Below are 15205 nucleotides of genomic sequence, written 5' to 3'. Positions count from 1 at the left end.
TCAAGAAGAATTAGATTACAGAGGATAAGTTCACACACATAAAAACAAGAAAATGTGATTTCTGCAATTAAAAAAAAACAGAAGACTTAAACGTGCATGCTGTTTTCTGCGCAGTCTTATAACAGCACAGAATCTGAACATCTTCCACTGGTGCATCAAGTGATGCAGCTAAGATTTGTTATGTGTCTTTTAGTTTCTCTCCTGTTGCCAGTCAAGGGCTCAGTGTGTGTCTGTGAAATGTTGTGTTCTGTATTGGCGGGGACTCTACCCGACTGGGCATTTAGCTTCCTTATTGCTGTATGTCAATTTTAGACAAGTGAATTGAAGGCACATCCTAACAAAAATTATTCATGACTGTATATTTTTAGAGTCTACCCTGGAAAGCTCAGTCTTTATTCTTAAACTGGAAAATGAAAATTTAGCCCCCCATCAAGTTTTTAGGATACCCCTTCAGAGACATTTTCAAACAGTGCAAGTACTATGGATATTTTTGGCTTTTGGCTTTGGTGAAGCACAAGGCATCATTTATGTATTAAATACACACAGACGCTGCAACTCTCCCCAAGAAAGCTCCTTTTACATTTAATTTGTTTCAAACAAAATTTTAGTGTCCTCTCCTTCTGATGCCTGATGGTCACAGCCCAAAAAAGTACAAGGTCTGTTTTTAATCTCTTTAAGGCAGAAAAGCACTGTCCTTTAGTGAAAGCAGATGGGAAAGCCTGGGATTCCAGGCAATTACACACACGTGGTGATCCAGGAATAGAGCAGCTGATGATGTTCATCTCTTTCAGCCTGCTGGAATGGATGAGCCCTCTTTAAGGATAGATTTAAAGGAGTAATATTTTTCAAATTGATGGATTGTAACCCTTGACAGTCACTTAAAAATGACAGGAGCTTAAGGAAAACATAGCCTGAAGGCAATACCCCTTAGTACATGATTACATTTCCATTCTCAATGTGCTGGTGGTGACCCAAAATTGTAACTGGCCACACTCACAGAGAGTGACCTAAACAGTCCATACCTTGCCTCCATTGTACCCACTGAAATCTCTTTGAGACATGAAGAGTTTTGCAGCCCCAGCAGCAACAAAGGACTTGTGTTACCACAACATGATTGCATCTATTTGAAGTAAATATAATCATTAACCACCAAGCACAGCAGGCAAAAAAAAAAAGGGGAGGGGGGGAAATACAGCAAAGCACAATGGATCCATGAGGTTTAAGTCACCTTTGCAGCCTTCCTTCACTGAGCTGTCATGGACTGTATAGTTTATTTAAATTAAAGGAGGCCAAAAGTCCTCTGAAGCGTAGAATGTTGTGGACTGCTAGTGAGCAACACAGAGTCCCCATGTTCTTGGTATCAAGCAGGTCTTTCTGGTCCATAGTAATGTCCATACCCAGAGATCGTAGGTTACATCTTACGGCATACCCCTTACTGAGTTTGTACTAAGTGATTCCTGCTCTGAAGGATGATAGGGATTTTTTACTTCTATGCTCCTCCAGATCCACTTGTAGGGGCAGGAACTCAAGTGAGAGTGTCCCAGAGCTGCTTTCGGGGTACATTTCTTAGACCTTGGCAGAGTTGCCTGCAAAATCAGAGGTCTGGACACTATGACTACATTCCTTAATCCTACAGAAGCATTTGAAGTTCACCAACAAGAAGGTTGCTATTCCAGATTATTATTTAGAAGATGCCGAAATCATAGGTCAGAAGTATAAGTTGATGTATTAAAGATCACTGTCGGATTTGCAAGAAGGCAGTTTTCTGAAATAACTATCATTGATCTCCATACAAGAGGGATTTTACATCTGTTTTTAAGCCCTTCCTTCTCCAAATAGTTGCCAAAGTCTATCAGCAGAAGGGTGGAGATGAGCTGGGATGAAATGAAACACCTTTTTAGATGTAAGGGCATTTTAAGGCTGCTGGTTCTTCTTAATTTTAAATAAATTGAAATAAGCCATTTTAATTAAATGGAACGATTTTATTCAGGAAGAGCCAAAAAAGAGCATCCTGATGATAATCACATAGGGATTTTCTCACCAACAGTTCTACAAGTCAAGACAAAATTGTGAAACAACTGCAGGTTGCTAGCAAATCTGTAGCTGCAGTAGTGTGGTTTGGTCAGATGTGCTGTAAATAACTAAACCAAGCTCTGGATGCTGCTCTGTTTCCTCTCTGCAGCTGTGGCCAGTAACTGTTTATCATATAGCTGGAAGGCACAGGTAGGCTGCATACTTCATTCTTCATTCTTTGTCCTTCATCCTTCATTCTTCATTCTTCATTTTTCATGTTCTTTCGTGGATTTCCATGTTTCTTTCATGGACTTTCACTCAGTTGCGACATTTATTGTGCAGTTATACAGTGTTGGCTTCAGAAGTATCTGCCCTGGAGCCTCTGATCACTATTTTAAACATTTCAGTGACCTGGTTTACAGCACAGCCTCAAAACCAGCCATAACTTCACAACTTAGAGGCAGTGAACTTCAGCATAGCATTGCAACACTTGTTCATGGCTGTTATGAAGAAAGGAAGGAGCTTCTTAAACCAGCTTTCCCACTGGAGCCAGCACACAGGCTTGACTTGATTTCCAACAGAAATGCAGTCTGTTAGGCACTGTACAGTGGAGAGTCCTGGGCTTTTTATTCATTAGAGGCAATCTAGAAGTCCAATCAGTGTGAAATGTGGTGTACAGCTACAGCAAACTATAATGCAAAGGGGTGTGCTTCCCTGCTTCTCACAGTTATGCCATGACCCAAATATAATGGGCTAATTGGTTTGTATTGAATTTAGGACTCTGTTTCTTGTTAGAGGCAAGTCCACATTTGCTTCGTTAATCCCTTGCAGAAGTGCCTACTGAATCCTGAAGTTTATTTTCGCTGAGGTCTCTGTCAGACTTAAGTCTTTTCCCAGTACAGGGAATTGCTGTGTTTCCCCATATGGCTCCCATATTTCTGGAGTGTATTTTTGTCTGTAGATATATATATGTGTTCTCCTACCCTGCCCTTCATTAAAGTAAACATGTGTACCATAAGATCTCTTTGTCACGTAGCCAATGCTTTCTTGGTACCTACGTCAGAGAACATTTAAAATACCTGCTAGGCATGAAAATGCTCAAGGCCCTTCACAATTTTCAGAGAAACTGAACATCCCTAAAAAAAATCAATGTGCCTGAAGATTGGGGATTTGCATTAAACAGTCAGTCAGAAATGGGGAGGAGAGAAATTCCGTCTCTTCCATGAGTTTTAATTCCTATGAAAACTCCAGAAAGTGACTATTTTCAGTATGGATTAGCAACTCTGAGCCCTGTCCTGGAATTAGACGTCTGTGTCAGTACTTTCTCACAAACACACATCAGGATGTTTGTCATTTTCCACAACAGCCTACTTAGGACGTTTTAGAGGATTTGGTTTCAGTGGGGTCCTATACCAAAAGGGAATTTCAACCCACATCTGCCCAAAAAAACTAAGTCCCCATTGCTTTTTCCCTCTACTTCATGTGTAGATACTACATTTGTGTGTTTATGTTTATGTAAAAACAAAGGCACTTAATTAATTAACTTGCATAAAACACAGAGAGGGGAAATCTCATTAGAATCAAGGAAAATGATGTTTTGTAAGGTATTTGTAGTGTGTAAATTTGGAACCAATTTATGTTGACATTAAAGTACGTACACTTAATTAGCACTGATTTTAAAACAGAAAATGGTCTCCCCTGATATTGTAGAGCAATTCCTTATGTCTTAATTTGCAACAAATACTACTCCAAGGAACAGGTTTTAGTAGGAACCAACATATTTTAGGCAAAAGGAGATGTATAAACTTGAAAGAGATAGAGCATGCACTGTAAGGAGGAACTGCTAGGGTAATCCTCCTAGATCTTACAGAGAAAAGGCTCCTTGACTTGCCTTTAGTGCTTGCCAGAAATAAGAAGCGTTCCCCTTTCTTTTGCATCTATTCACCTCCCAGCTTTTAGATAATGAATGGAGATCTCACACTAAAATTATAATTGTGGTAATATCATGCTCACGTAAACACTGAATGAATGGGCAGATTTACAGGACAGACTTTCTGGCCCACATTCTGTGCTTCTTTTTCCTTTTAATCATAAAACATTTCTTAACCAGAAATTGATTTTCATGTTTGGTTTTGCAACACCTTAACCCTCTTGTTTGGCACTTTTTCCTGGGACATCACCCAGTGCAAATGCACAGAGCTCCAAACCAGTTCATGAAGAGAGGTGCAAGCAAGTCAAGTACTGGGCAGTGCAATGAGCCCCTGGGGCACCGAGTTGCAGAGATGTAGGTACTGGGAACAGGCAGAGCATCCCAATTTGAACTCAGGTGTCTTTCCACCACTCTGTTGCCCATATTCTCTTCATATCTTTACATGGTAATCTGATCCAGCTAGGCTGACAGTGAGAGAACTGACCTTTTGAAACCCGAAGTTTTTATTTTGAAAATGGTGACAACTATTCAAACACAACATACTTGCTTTTCTCTATATGTAGGATTGGATCTTTGGCAGCCCCGAATCACCTTAACATGTGGGAGTTCAAAGGAGGACAGAGATAGATACCTGCTGCATTAGGAGGATGAGGCTGCACTTAGTTTATGTACCGTGGCAAGCACTTTCTTACGTGGGCAGTCCCTGGGCTTCCATGGGCTATAAATTCTCAATTGTATAGAAATAGTGACAGTGTGTGGCTCAGAACTGCAGAAGATCTCTTTGATACTTGTTTTATGTAAAGGCATTTGCACAACCATGACACATGTCAAGATGAAACTGTTAGTTAATAGCACATATCTCTACATTGCTAAAAGGAAAAGGAAATGGATAACGTGAAGTGAAATACACACAGCTCTTTCCAAGGAAGCGAACACAACATTCTCACACGTGTACGCTGACAGTAGCAGGTGGCAGCACTAATTGTTGGTCAGAAAGTTCCTGTTGTTTTAATTTTCTCAAGGGCAGATGCATGGACACGGACACGATGTGTTTCCATATTACCACATTTGTGCACTGCTTAGGGAAGTGCTGCTGCTTCCCACCTTTGGTGGGGTGACCCCCAGGCTTCTGCTGTGGGCAGAGAAGGGGGCTAAGCTGAGCTCCCTCTCCATGGCTCCCCTCTCTCCTTCCTCTCTCCTTCTCCCTTCCCTCTCACTTGGCCCCTGCTACCCCCGCAGCACCAGGCACGGCTCCGACCCCTCTGAAAGGCAGCTCAGTAGAAAACTATTCCTTTGTTTCATTTTTGCATGAGGGTTAGTTTGCTAGCAGTCACATGAACCAAAGCAGCCTCCTGAAGGGGTGAGCCCAGATCCTGATGGCAGAGAAAAAGCAGGGATGCAGCCCTGGGGATGGAGAGGGAGGAAAAGAGGAAGGAATACAGAGGAATAGACCTGCACCGTTCAGAGCAGCAACACCGTCAATGCAATAAACAGATATTTTTTTAATAGCAGAATATGAACGGAGAAAATGTGAGCAAGCTTCAGTAGCTTGATGTTTCCACGTAGGGTGGAGGCAGCTACAGTGGTACAGATGCAGAGGGGTTGTCAAGGAAACAGACATGTTTTGCTTCAGATGTGCACTGAAGCACATACTCCAGACATTCATATAACCTCATTACCACCACATCTGAATACCTCACAGTCATTAATAAGGAGGTTTATCCTCATAACACCCCTGTAGTATAGTGGCATTTTATTCCATTTTTAAAGGAGGGAAAGCAAATAGATTGAGCCACCTGCCCAGTCATACCAGCACTCTGTGGTCAGACCCCTGAAATCTAAACAAGAACACAGCGGCTGTACCTGTCATCCAGCCAGTGTCATGACTACAGAAGAATAAACCACTAAAGAGTGTGAAGATAAAAAAAAACTGTTTCCTGATACTGGCCACCAGACCATTGCCAGGGAATGGTGCCAGGTTCACTTCCAAGGATATATGGCACTTTCGTCCCTGAATGTAACAGGGAAACATGGATGTGGTTTGCAGCTCTGTGCTTCAGAATCAAATAAAGGTGTAGGAAAAAATCTCTTATCATAAGCACACTTGTAATTTTATTAAAAATGCAATAGAAAGATAGAGATAAAGAAATGAGCAGACATTACCCATCAAACCCCAATTTTTTGTCATGCTTGATTCATTTCTGCCTTTAAACCAGCTCGATGTAAGCTTGGAAAAGAAGAAAGGATGGGTCGTCTTCTCTGCTTAGGGAAGATGAAGGAATGGCCCAGTCACAGGTAAATAGATTATTTTGTATGCTTACCTAATGGTGAGACTGTTTTCCTTGCCCTTTATTATAATTTTCTTTTCTAGTCCATCACATGCCCAGCAAACTTTGTTCTTATTAGAACAAAGAAACAATTAGAACAATCATTCTTTCTCATTATTCTTATAGTAGAAATTGCTATGCTGAGACATGCATTTTTTACATTCCTAGTGAAGAAGAAACAGTGCAAGGCTCCCAGGGTAAGCTGTGGATGACAGGGAATACACTGAGAACACAGGCCCTGGTAGTAGGCTTTCAGTCCCTTTTGAGAAATCTGGAGATAAGTAGCAAGAGCTCCAGAAAAAAACTAAATAATGGCCCACAGTGAATAGAGTAGTTCATAGTCATTTCAGTTTGGGCAATGGGTTCAGAGTCACTGTTACAAGCTTCGTGTGCCAGAGCCTGTCCTGAAAACCTGTTTCAAAAGCTTGGCAACATTTTTTCTTCAAAAAAGGGGACTTCTCTAAGCTGTGGCTCAGTCCTACAATGCGAGCTATGGAAAGGAGGAATGGCATGTCCTCTTCTGCCAGTCTTTGGTTATTGGTTTGTCAAAGGTATTGTTTCCCTTCAGACTGTCTGGTCTGGACAAGTAGGTAACTGAGCATTAATTCACTCAGACAGTTGAAGATGATACTTTTGTCATTATTAATATAGACCAGGCTTCAATATCCTCAAAGGAGAAAATAAAGTAGGTAACTGAGCATTAATTCACTCAGATGGTTGAAGATGATACTTTTTAATTAATTAATTAATTAATTAATTAATTTTAATTAATACAGACCAGGCTTCAATATCCTCAAAAGAGAAAATGCCCATGTTCTAAAATCATCTTTGAAGATGTCTACTTTTGTTTAAGGAACTTCATTATCTGCCCATAGACCAGGCTTCAATATCCTCAAAGGAGAAAATACCCATGTTCTAAAATCATCTTTGAAGATGTCTACTTTTGTTTAAGGAACTTCATTATCTGCCCACGAGAAGTATCTTTCTCAGATTATTCTCAAATGTAAAATATGATCAAGCTGCAAAAAGACAGATAAAAATAAGTAAATGTCAAGAGTACAGAATCCCATTTAATTTGCCTGTAGAAACACTCTTCAATACTTCTTCCATGAAAGTTTAATCCCTAAAATATTTTAAAGGCCTGTGATGTAGAAATCCCCAGATTTCTTTCCATATAGTTACTTTTTATTTCTAATAAAGCGGACTAACACATCCCATTGTATTAAATGAGGTTAAGAGTTTAGCTGGAATCCACAGAAATTGAGGGAACAGGGTGACTGTGACCTCCTTTGTTTTCATTCTTATATCCTTTGTGTCTGAATATTTTCTTCTATCAGATTAACTCAGTCTCTGAAGAGTTCAGTGTTGACCTCAGGGCACCTGAGGCAAGTTAGAATGGATGTTCCATTCAGAGATAGACTTAAGCCCAAAAGAAATTCTACCTGAAACATAACATTTATTTTTACAACTATTTGATCATTCAGAAATATGAGAAATATAACAAAATCTGGTTTGCTCAAAACATTGTACAAGGCTAACTGAAGACTATGTATTCCTTTCCTTTTGAAAATGAGTGTGTATGAGGGTTTCACATTCAATTACCACTCATCTAATTCTGTACAAAAATATCTAACAAATGATTGCAGTGAATATCAGCTGATTCACATTGTGATACACTTAAGGAAACAGAAAGACAAAAATTTGTAAAAGCAAGGACTACAAAGAAAATCTGTCATGAACTGATTGCAAATCAGAAGCCAATGTAACTTGCAACAAAGCAATCTGGGGCAAAGATTTGTCACAAACACAGCTGTTTAATGTATGGCACCAAAATCAAAAGACATCCTTTTTTTTTGTGCCCAAAATGCTCACTCATCCCTCAATCCCTGGAGTCTGAAGGCCTCTTCAAAAGAAAAATGTGTTAACTATGAAGGTAAAAGATGTCAACAGTAGATGAAGAGATTGTTGTAGCTACCTCAACTACACCTACAGTAATTTCTCTGTCATTTACCTGTAGCATTACCTACATTCATCTGATGAGACCATCTGTCTCCAAGCCAGCAACACCTCCAATCTAGTGAGTGGCCATTTGTCAAAATCTTCCCCAGGCTTAGAGACTTGTCTTTTTACTGCACTTATCAGCTAACTATTATTGCCACTTTTATGACTGCTAAGCTGAGACAGTGATAAATAAGACCTTCCCCTACTTAGAGGTTTCTACTGGAACAACAACAAAAAAATCCTCTCTAGTAGTCAAATCTGCTACTGGCATGTTTCATGGGTACAGAAACACCTCTGGGGCAACGTGAATGCCACCAGCACTTAACAGCCCTGAAATTAGAAAACTTCTTTCCTGACTCTGTTTCTCAACAGGCTGCTGCAACCCCTCCGTCTGCAGCCTTCCCTGGGCCAGGGGGAACTGGCTTGGCTTGGCTCTGCCTTCCACCCGGCTGTGGGATGATGGGGAGATGTTCCTGTGCATGGGCTGGGGCCGCTGTGGCAGCTGGGGTGTGCATGAGCTTCTCTATTAAATGGGGACATTTCAGGGTGGGGTTGTTACTTTTTGCAAGGTCCCACTCATGTATAGCTGCTTGCTCTCCTGGTGTTTTAGTGATAGTCGTTGCTACTGCCCAGCTCCTAAAACACTGTCATTAATAGGGCTACAGCGCTACTTCGGTGATGGGTCTGGGTGTTTTAGTTTTGAATTTGATTGAGAGCTCGAGTAGCTGTCGAAGCAAGGATAAGACCTCAGTGATGAAGCTTGTCAGTCAGTGACAGTAGTGCTACTGAAGTAAGGATTTTCAATTTACCAAAAATACTGTAATTCAAATACCTATTTCAAAGTGGTTATTTATTAGAAGCAAGCAGATCCATGTGGATCTTTTAGATACTTGGAAAGAAAATAATGATTGCAGAAGAGATTTCATAAGTTTCACTCCATAAATTTAGATGCGTGTCACTAGGAGACCTCAACGCTTCACCATCGGAGTGAAGTCCAGTGAATTTATATCTGCTGGTTTCCTGGGAGGAACTATGGTATGTAGCACATGCTGCAGATGTGGAGAACTGCAGTGCACACAGAATGAATGGTCTCCACTGAGTTATGCCCAAACGAGTTTTTATTTATTGATTGAGGACTGTACCCACAAGATTATCCCCAGCCCTAATACAGACCTCAGACTGGATACCTGCATAGTTTAGCACACCGTGCTGCTTGCTGTGCCCAAGGCACCAGCATCTCTTGCCAAAACATCTCACAGAACAGTAAAAAAACAGAGATTCAAAGGTGCAGCCAGGGGGTTGGACAAATCTGCCTTTAGATATGGTTTCTCAGGCACCTGAAACAAGATCACAGGTAAACAAGCACATCACTACGTAAGTGCCTATATAAAAAGTTAGGATGAGGATATCCACTCGTTAGCTGTCCACCCTGTTTAACCTGAGAGAGTGCATCTACACTGATAAATAAGAGAGCCCAAGACCAAATGGTGCAGATAGATTTATCTTTTTTATTGTTTCAAGTGAGCTTTCTCTAGCTGAACCGGCTGTATTCACACTAGACACACAATGCTACAGCAGCTGACCTTGAGTAGGCTCTGGATGCTGTGGCCCTGAGACAGCTACCAACAGAAGGCTGAAGCCACCAGAGTGGCATTTTTACAGTACAAAAATTACAAGTATGTGTTACAGTTCCAGCCTAAGTCTCTGTTGTCAAGTGACATGTCCGGTGCCTCTAGTGACCTGTGAAAACTCAACCCACTTCAGGAATATCTCCATGCTACAGTGTCTTTAGTTTCTAGGCAGTTTGCTCAGATATTGAAAACAGGTCGGGCTCCTGGAACAAATTTTCCTTAAGTTGCAGTTAGATACAGCACTGAACATGGGCAACCTTCCAAGCAAAGCATTACTTACCCTTAGGAGTAGAGCAATCAGCAACAAAAATGCTACAACAGCAAAATAGGCTCAACACACCTCAGCCATACCTAAAGCTTAGCATTTCCTGGAGGCTGGTCACGTCCCGTGCGAGGTCCAGGCTGCAGAAGGACCCTCTGTCATGCAGAGACCTGAGCTTTGGCAGGGGGTGCCTCTCGCAGAGTCAGCCTGGACTGTTCACTTGGTGTTTCTAAGTGCTCTCTGATCTGTTTCTGGACAAAGAATAGTGCCCAGGTTGGTCAAAAACAAAACCTCGAAGACTTTTATACCTGTGCTATGATTTAAACACTACCTACAGAGCTGGCCAAATTCATTAGTCCTTGTGTCCATAAGCAAAGTGACAGAGTGTTTTAACACTTAAGGTGTCTTTTAGCAAATTACAGTGTCAAGCCAAGAGATGAAGGGTCACAAACCAGTCATATCATACACTTCCTACATTTGCCTTATGTATATAAAACGCTGGTATTTACAACTCAAGTCTCCCAGGTCCTATCAGCCACATTTATTGTGCACATGAATATTCCCATTAATTCTAGTACTTACAGTTACCTATAAGAATACCTTTTATACAAACAAACTCCTTGTAGGATGTCTGCATTTAATATTTTCTTCATCACATGAAGTTCACTCGAAGCAACTTTGCTAAGAGCATTATTTCATGTGAAATAACTATCCAACCACTGTTAGCTGGTACCAAGGATTCTTCCATTTATTTTGTGCACTGGAACTCTTACTGTTTATAAATCCAACTCAGAACCTGATAATGCTGCTGGATTTATACCAGATGAGCTGTGTGGAGCAGAGCAGGTTGCTAGAAAGAAAATTTTAATCCAGTTGTACACTTTCATGGCCCTAAGAGCAACTAGAAATAAAATGGCTTCTGGCATAACTTCAAAAAAGCCATAAACTGTTCTAGACGTTGTAGCTGCTATAATCCCATACCTAAATAAGTTTGGTTGGGAGAAAAATCATCTTTATGATAGGCTTCAGCAAAATAGTTTTTTTAAAAGGTATTTGTGACTAACCTCATGAGGTTCAACAAGGCCAAGTGCAAGGTCCTGCACCTGGGTTGGGGCAACCCCCACTATCGATACAGGCTGGGGGATGAGGGGTTTGAGAGCAACCCTGCCAAGAAGGACTTGGGGATACTGGTGGACAAAAAGCTAGACATGAGCCAACAATGTGTGCTCACAGTCCAGAAAGACAGCTGTATCCTGGGCTGCATCAAAAGAAGCATAGCCAACTGGTCAAGGGAGGTGATTCTGTCCCCTGGTCCACTCTGGTGAGACCCAATCTAGAGTACTGTGTCAGCTCTGGAGTCCTCAGCACAGGAAGGACATGGACGTGTTGGAGCAAGTCCAGAGGAGGGCCACGAGTCTGATCAGAGAGCTGGAGCACCTCTCTTGTGAAGACAGGCTGAGAGACTTGGGGTTGTTCATCCTGGAGAAGAGGAGGCTGCAGGAAGACCTTATAGTGGCCTTTCAGTACTTAAAGGGGGACCACAAGGAAGATGGGGACAAACTTTTTAGCAGGGCCTATTGCAATAGGACAAGGGCCAATGGCTTTAAACTAAAAGAGGGTCATTTTAGACTGGATATAAGTAAGAAATTTTTTACAATGAGGGTAGTGAAACAGTGGCAGAGGTTGCCCAGAAAGGTGGTAGATGCACCATCCCTGGAAACATTCATGGTCAAGTTGGATGGGGGTATTGTTTCCAGATTGTTTCCTGGTATGAAAACCAGAACTATCTGAATCTGTTTGTGAATGTATATACTTCTAGAGTGGGCACTGAGAACAAGGCCTACAGGTGAGTGGTGCACCAAAGTCCACAAAGTACAACAGGAAAGCAGGCTGTTTGCTGCCTTAGTTTGAGATACACAAATAAAAGGGAGAAAAGCTAGGCAGATAAAAATATATATTTATTCTCAGCATTATAAGAGTTTTTACCTCCATTTTTAACCAAAGAAAGGAACTTCTGAGGCCAGTCAAAACACCGGGGGGTTTGCATGCTTTAGCTATCTTGTGCTGATATCAAATATCAAATGCTGCTGTTATGATTCCCATCATTCTTACCTGGACTTTAGCAAGGCCTTTGATACAGTCTCCCACAGTATCCTCCTGGAGAAACTGGCTGCTCATGGCTCAGATGGGTATACTCTGCACTGGGTTAAAAACTGGCTGGAAGGCCGGGCCCAGAGAGTGGTGGTGAATGGAGTCAAATCCAGTTGGTGGCCAGTCACAAGTGGTGTCCCACAGGGCTCGGTACTGGGACCTGTTCTCTTTAACATCTTTATCAATGATCTGGAGGAGGGGATGGAGTGCACCCTCAGTAAGTTCACAGACCAAGCTGGGTGGCAGTGTCGACCTGCTGGCGGGTAGAGAGGCTCTGCAGAGGGATCTGGACAGGCTGGATCGATGGGCTGAGACCAACAGGATGAGTTTCAATAAGGCCAAGTGCCAGGTCCTGTACTTGGGTCACACCAACCCCCTGCAGCGCTACAGGCTTGGGGCAGAGTGGCTGGAGAGCTGCCCCACAGAAAAGGACTTGGGGGTGTTGGTCGACTGTCGGCTGAACATGAGCCAGCAGTGTGCCCAGGTGGCCAAGAAGGACAATGGTATCCTGGCCTGTGTCAGGAACAGTGTGGTGAGTAGGACCTGAGAGGTGATCGTCCCCCTGTACTGGGCACTGGTGAGGCCTCACCTCGAGTACTGTGTCCAGTTTTGGGCCCCTGACCACAAAAAAGACATTGAGGTGCTGGAGCGGGTCCAGAGAAGGGCAACAAAGCTGGTGAGGGGTCTGGAGAGTAAGTCTGGATATGTGTTCAAGCAAAAGTGAAGCACAGAGCTTTTTCAAGCATAAAGGCATCTTAAGCAATTTGTCTTATCGACCTGGCATAAAGCACACGTTTTCATTCTCCTCTCCTAATAAAACCAACAACTGTACTTCTCCTTCAACAAACAGCGTATTTTACAGTATATACTAAATCTTTTTACTTTTTTGACCTTCTGAGTAGAGTGCGAGGCTTTTATTTGAGTTTGATGCAAAGCATCTCCAGCTCTTTACTCAAGACACCTGCATTTAATCTATGACTATTCTCAGAAGTTTTTTATATTCTGCAAGAGAAGGCTGCAATCATGCAACTCAGATGTGATTACCAGTCTAAATCACTCACCAGGTCACACTCGCTTTGAAAGCCCGTATCTATCATGTGGACTCCTGAACCCATTTCAACTTGTGATTTAAAACAATGAAACAAGTCAGGAAAAACTAACTGTGACAAGAACACTGTCGACATCCCACAAGTACGGAGGTCCTGCAGATACTTAGTGCATGTCTACATTGTTGACTGCAGTATAATAGAAAAATACCCAAAGGAGACTTAAATGAGCCACATTAGGTACCATCAGCAGCCAAGTGATGGTAACATGGAGCTCAGAGAAGCCTCATTTATCTAATGAGAACCAGTTACCAAAACAAACATAGTTAAAGGTAATGATGAAAACTGATGTTTGCATGCCAAAACCCACAAGCATATCCAGAGGTTTCCCGATATATGTTGGCACTTAATTAACTCAATTACCCAACTTAATGTTCCAGCTCAGCAAAACACTTAAGCATATTCAAAATACTCTAATGTTATTGAAGTTTACAGAAGTTGATGGGTGGGAAGTGCTTTGATGAAAAGAGACAAAAATGAAGCCAAATGTGATACAATTCATTTTCAGTTGAACAAATTTTCAATTACAACTGGTTGAGAAAACAAGAATTTATTTCAGAAAGTTCTGAAGTAAACTAGTTTAAATTCTCATACATTAAATTACTGAAACACCAGAGATTGCTTTTTCCTTCTCCCACTTTTCTCCCCTTCAATCTCCATTCCCCCCACTTTCACTTTCTTATTTTCCTTTTTTTCCTCTAGATTTCCAGTGGAAAAAAAAAGGCAAAGGGGAAAGCCAGAGAAATTGTTTTCATAAGAGGAGGTAGAAACTTTTGAAAATCCTTTTTCTGCATTTCTTCTTTTAGAGAAAATGCTATTTAACCCAAGGATATATATATATTTTAACACGACAGGCTTTTATTTCAAGTTTCTGCTAAAGCCAGGCATTAACACCCTTCTAGCGGGGAAATTACATCCAGCCTTTTAAGGCTACTTTCAAGAGATGCCATTTAACAGGATCGCACTAGACTGTCTGGAGAGCAGTCAGTTTCTCCTCTGAAGAGCCTATAAACAAAAGATGCAATCCTGCAGGTCCCAACATGCCTGCGGAGCTCCAAGGAAAGCCTGAAGAAAGCTACACACACTGCAGCTGGCCAATAAACTCTATTTCAGCGATGATGGTTCAGTTATTTAATGCAAACAAGACTTTCTTGGATCTCCCCAAGAGCAGTCATTTGCCTTTCAGGCATCAGAAGCCAGACGGTCAGACATGTACAGATACAGGGCTGCTGAGATCCATCAAATTGGCAGCATAGCTGTTTTGAAGCCCACTCACTGCCTGGTTTTTCAGGCAGCATTACCACAGCAGCATGGGCACTAACCACAGGTAATACCTTCTGAGCCTTATTTTAAGGCAAACCCTCCAAGCAGAGGAAGGGAAGCCACGCTCAGTCACACAGCATGCTTCTAGACACCTACCTATGTTGTACAAGGGAAGGTCAGACTCCTGAAGAGAAACAGCGGGTGAATCTGAGAGAGCCCTTGCACGCAATGGTCAGAGATCAAGATGGTTTGGGCTGTTCTGGAAAGGTCTTAAACCATACCAGCTGCTGAAGGCCAGAAGGGGCAATTTTAGATGCAGCCTGGAGGAGGATGGTTCCTTTTTCACTAATATTTCACAAATACTCTTTTCTCCTTCCTCTGAATTTCTTCCTTGGCTAATTTAGGCTATGTTAATGACCTCTGTAATTCTCTCCTTATCGTAATTATTTCTTTGAGCCCTTCAAATCAATACAAATGCAGTAGGTGAAAAACACATCATATAAAATTTCTCATTTTTGCTT

Source organism: Calidris pugnax, unplaced genomic scaffold, assembly GCF_001431845.1.
Source record: "Calidris pugnax isolate Ruff unplaced genomic scaffold, ASM143184v1 scaffold19, whole genome shotgun sequence".
Classification (NCBI taxonomy): domain Eukaryota; kingdom Metazoa; phylum Chordata; class Aves; order Charadriiformes; family Scolopacidae; genus Calidris; species Calidris pugnax.
Note: the sequence above shows the minus strand (reverse complement) of the source record.